We start from the raw sequence: 5,305 nt of genomic DNA on the forward strand, positions 1-5,305 counted from the left end.
ATTGAACTACATACTAGCTTTATCCATGGCCACCCAGCCCTCATGTCCTATTGTCAGTTACCCCTCAGGCACCTTGTCTTCTTATGTTACCTAATCCCACTTTTGCACAGGAATCCTTTCATTTCTTCCTTGATTGTATCTCAAGCACAGTCTCCATGGCAGATATTCCAAGTCTTCTCCCCTCCCTAAGCCCTTTATTCCATCCGCTCATTCCTCCCTTCACATGTTTCCTACCTCACTGCTGAGGTAAAAGGCATCTACACGTAGCTCCTCCTACTTTTTCTTCTTCACAACACAAATCCTGAATATTACCCTTATCTCTCCTCCTTTGTAAAAATCTTTGTGTATGATGTGGTCCTTTATCTTTCCAAGGCTAATTTTCTACTTCTACTTTGCTTCAGATCATGTCCTTTCTCATCTGTTCTAAGAGATTGCTGTTTTGCTGATACTCTTTCTCTCATTTTCAATCTGTCATTGTCCTCTGGGTCTTTCCCTGATGTTTATTATAATGACCAAATGTCCCCAGTTTTTTAAAACCTACATTTGCCCTTTCCATCTTCTTGATTAATGTCCTATATTTCTTCTTCCTTACATAAACTAAAAAAAAAGTCATCTATACTCTGCCTCTATTTCTTTACCTACACCTCCTATCTCAACTCTTTATAAATTGTCTTGTGACCCCACCACTCAATTGAAACTGCTTTCTCCAAATTTATTTAAAAATTGTTTTATTTTTACTTTTAAATTAAATTTTGTTTATTTTTAGTTTACATCATTCATTTCCAGAAGATTTTGAGTTACAAATTTTCTCCTACCCACCACCCCAAAACAGCAATCCCACGGTATGCTCCCTCCCTCCATCTGCTCTTTTCTATATCCTCCTTCATACCCCCTCCAACTTTCCAGTAGGGCAACATGGATCTGTATACCCCAGTGCCTGTATATCATATTTCCCAGTTGCATGTAAAAAAATTATATATATATGTATACATATATATACATATATATATATATATATATATAAATTTGATTTTAAAACTGTGGATTCCAGATTCTTTTCCTTCCTCCCTCATCACCTACCCTTAATGGGAAGATAAGCAATTCAATATAGGTTGTACATATGTAGTTATGCAAAATATTTCCATAGTGGATATACTGTGAAAGATTTACTATATTTCCCTCTATCCTATCCCACCCCCACTTGTTTGTTTCTCTACTTTGACCCTGTCGCTTTTAAAAAGTGTCTGCTTCCAATTTCCCTCCCCCACCAACCTGCTCTCCCTTCCATCATCCCTCCTTCTTATCCTTTCCCCCCTACTTTCCTGTAGGGCGAGATACCCTATTTAGTGTATATGTCATTCCCTTCTTTAACCAAATTCAATGAGAATAAGGTTGACCCATTCCCTTTTGCCTTCCTGTTCTTCCCTTCAATTTTGACAGTTTTCCTTTGCCTCTTTCTATATGGGATAATTTACCCCATTCTGTCTCTACCCATCTCCTCTCATTATAGTCCTCTCTCACCTCTCAATTTCACCTTTTAAGTATCATCACTTCCTATTCAACTGGTCCTGTGCCCTCTATCTATGTATACTTGTATACATATATACACACACTCACATATGTATTCATATGCCCATATACCCTCCTATATATACATATGTATGTATACATACATGTATATATATACACATACACATTTATATTCCCTTCAACTATTCTTATACTGAGAAAAGTATTATGAGTTACAATTATTTTTCCATGTAGGAATATGAACAGTTCAACTTTGATTAAGATATAAGATTTGATAAGTTCTTTATGATTTCTTTTCCCTGTTTACCTTCTCTCTTGCTTCTTGTATCTGAATGTCAAATTTTCTATTCAACTCTAGTTTTTTCATCAAGAATGCTGGAAAGACCTCTTATTTCATTGAATGACCAAATTTCCCCCTGAAACATGATACTCAGTTTTGCTGGATAGGTGATTCTTGGTTTTAATCCCAGTTCTTTTGACCTCTGGAATATCATATTCCAAGCCCTTCAATCCCTCAATGTAGAAGTTTCCAAATCCTGTGTTATCCTGATTGTTTCCACAATATTAAAATTGCTTCTTCTTGGTTGCTTGTAATATTTTCTCATTGATCTGGGAACTCTGAAACCTGGCTATAATATTCCTAGGAATTTTCTTTTGGGGTCTTTTTCTGGGGGGTGATGGGTAGATTCTTTAAACCTCTATGTTGCCCTCTGGTTCTAAAATATCAGGGCAATTTTCCTTGAGAATTTCTTGAAGGGTGATTTCTAGGTTCTTTTTTTTTTTTGATCATGGCTTTTAGGTAGTCCGATAATTTTTAAATTGTCTCTCCTGGATCTCTTTTCCAGGTCTGTGGTTTTCCCAATGAGATATTTCACATTGCCTTCTGTTTTTTCATTTGTTTGGGTCTTTTTAATAGTATCTTGATTTCTCATAAAGTCACTATATTCCATTTGCTCCAATCTAATTCTGAAGGAATGATTCTCTTCAGTAAACTTTTGAGATTCTTTTTCCATTTGGCAAATTTGACTTTTTAATGCATTCTTCTCCTCATTGGCTTTTTGAGCCTCTTTTGCCATTTGAGTTAGTCTGTTTTTTAAGGTGTTATTTTCTTCAGTAAGGGTGTTGACTCTTTTTTTCATGATTTTCTTGCATTATTCTCATTTCTCTTCCCAATTTTTCCTCCACTTCTCTTATTTGGTTTTCAAAATTGTTCTTAAGCTCCTCTATGGCCTGTAACCAATTCATATTTTTCTTGGAAGCTTTTAGTGCAGGAGTTCTGATGTTGTTGTCTTCCTCCTGTTCCATGTTTTGATCCTTTTTGTCGCCAAAGTAGGAATCCAAGGTAAGATTTCTGTGCTTTCTTTGCTTCCTTTTCTTGCTCATGTGCCCCTCAATTACTTGACTTTTGAGCTTTTTTCCACAGTAGAACTCTAGTTCCAGAGAGGAGAGCTTTGTCTCAAATCACTGGGGTTTTCACAGCTGCTGGAACTATTAGTTGGCTGGCCTCTCCGAAGCCTCCACCAGCTCTGGCACCTGGTCAGCCACCCCAGGACCTCCACCCTAGACAGCAATCCATATCCAAGCAGGTTAAACCAAGAGTGATTACCCCTCGGGATTGTTGCTTGGTCCTCCTACAATCTGCAGACCAGGAGCTCTGAAGCAGCCATACAGCAGCGTTCACCATGCCTCAGCTGCTTCTCAACCTGGGGGCAGAGGCTGCACTGACCTCCCAGCCCCCTGTTCCCAAAGCCCACTGACCTCTCACCTTGTCTTTGGCATTTATGGGTTGATAATTCTGGAAACCACCACAGCTGCTGGTGATCCACTCTCCCTAAGTCCCTCCAGCTGTGGCTGGTTGGGCCACACTGGGGCTAAAACTTTGGGCTCACACAAGGTTGGGTTCTGCTCCCAGCATGTTTCAATGGACCCTTCCTGCCAGTCTGCTGGGCTGTCTTCAGCAGGAGGCTTGTTTCTCTGTCACTTTGTGGGTTCTGTGCCTCTAAAGTTTGTTTAGAATCATTTTTGTAAGTATTTGAGGGTGTTATGGGGGGAGCACAGGAAGTCTTCCTGCTTCTATGCCACCATCTACAAAATTATTTTTTAATTGCCAGATCCAATAGCATTTTCTTGGTTTTAATTTTACTTAACCTCTCTGGTCTTCAGAACATTCCCTCTTCCTTCTTCTTTCTTCTTTTTGCTTTTTGGAGGGGGGAAGGCAGGGAAGTTGGGGTTAAGAGTCTTGTCCAAGGTCACACAGCTAGTAAGTGTTAAGTATCTGAGGTCGGATTTGAACTCAGATCCTCCTAACCCCAGGGTCAATGCTCTATTCAATGTGCCACCTAGGTGCCCCTAATCTTCCCTCTTCCTTTGGCTTTGGTGTATGATGATATTCTTTTTCTGTTCTCTCATGCTTAAAATGTGTGTATCTACTCATGGCTCTTTCTAGGGTCAACTTTTCCCTAGTCTTGCACTATTGGTGACCTCATTAACTTCTACTGAATTAATTGGATCTTCATGCAGTTTATTCCCACATTTATATGTTCAACATGAATCTCTAAACTCCAGTCATGTAACACATCTCAACCTAGATTCCTCACAGATATCTCAAACTCAAGACTCAAAAGAGAACTAATTATATTTCCTTCCCAAACTTACCCTCTGCCAAAGTTCCCTATTTCTTCTGAAAGGACTACCATCCTTCTGTTGACTCTGGTTTGCTACTCATCCTCATCTTCAACCCTCCAAGTTTTTGCCACACTGGTCTACTATCCATTACCTGAACTCAGCATGCCAATTCCAATCTCTTCACCTTGGTACAAGCTTTCCCTTTGCCTGGAATTTACTTTTTCCTTGCATCTGCCTCTAAGAATCCCTAGCTTCCTTCAAAATGTGTTCAGGAACACATTCTACATAAAATTTTTTTTGATCTCTGTAGCTGTTAGTGCTCTTTCACCCCTGTACTTCCTTTGTATTTCTGTCTCCCCACCTTGCATAGAATATAGGATCCTCAAGGGTAGGATCCTCAGAACCTATCCCAATACCCGACATATAGTAGGCACTGAGTAAATACTTTTTGAATTAGGGGTCTTGAAAGATCTGATCAATGTAGTTGGTAAGCCACTATCAGAGAGATCTTTGAAAGAACATGGAGAATGGGATAGAAACTTCAGGTTCAATGCCTTAACCTAAAAAAAGAGACATTAATGGCTTGATGTCACCTGGAAAGGATGTCCCCAGTGATCATACCTTGGTTCAGGGTTATTTAAAATATGTTTATCAATTAAACAGGAAAACGTAAAGAGGCATAAAAAGAATGCTTATCAAACTTTCAGCTAATAATAGGTTACATTTATAACAAGTTGTAAACTTTATAAAACACTTTGTGCATATTTTATTTAATCCACATAACAGCACTGCGAAGTATACAACATTATCATCACCATTTTACATATGAAGAAGCTGAGTTTGAGAGGAGTTAAGTGACTTGCCCAAGTTCATATATTTAATAAGGCAGAATTCAAACTCTAGTCTTCTTGACTCCAAGTTCCACATTCTACGCACTATGCCACCTAGCTGCCTATTATCTAATGACAAAAAGCTGAGAACAGTAGCTAACATTTGGTGCCTGACTCAGGATTCCAAAAATTCTCAGTAGGTTCTAACAATGAGCTAATTCTAAGATAACATTTAATAGGGACAAATTTAGTCTTTTATACATGAGTTTAAAAAAAGTCAACTTTGAAAGTATAAGACATGAGAATTGTGGCTATATAGT

The sequence above is a fragment of the Petaurus breviceps genome, unplaced genomic scaffold (genome assembly GCF_028583685.1).
Source record: "Petaurus breviceps papuanus isolate PSGF00001 unplaced genomic scaffold, PetGlider_PUasm1.0 91133, whole genome shotgun sequence".
Lineage (NCBI taxonomy): Eukaryota > Metazoa > Chordata > Mammalia > Diprotodontia > Petauridae > Petaurus > Petaurus breviceps.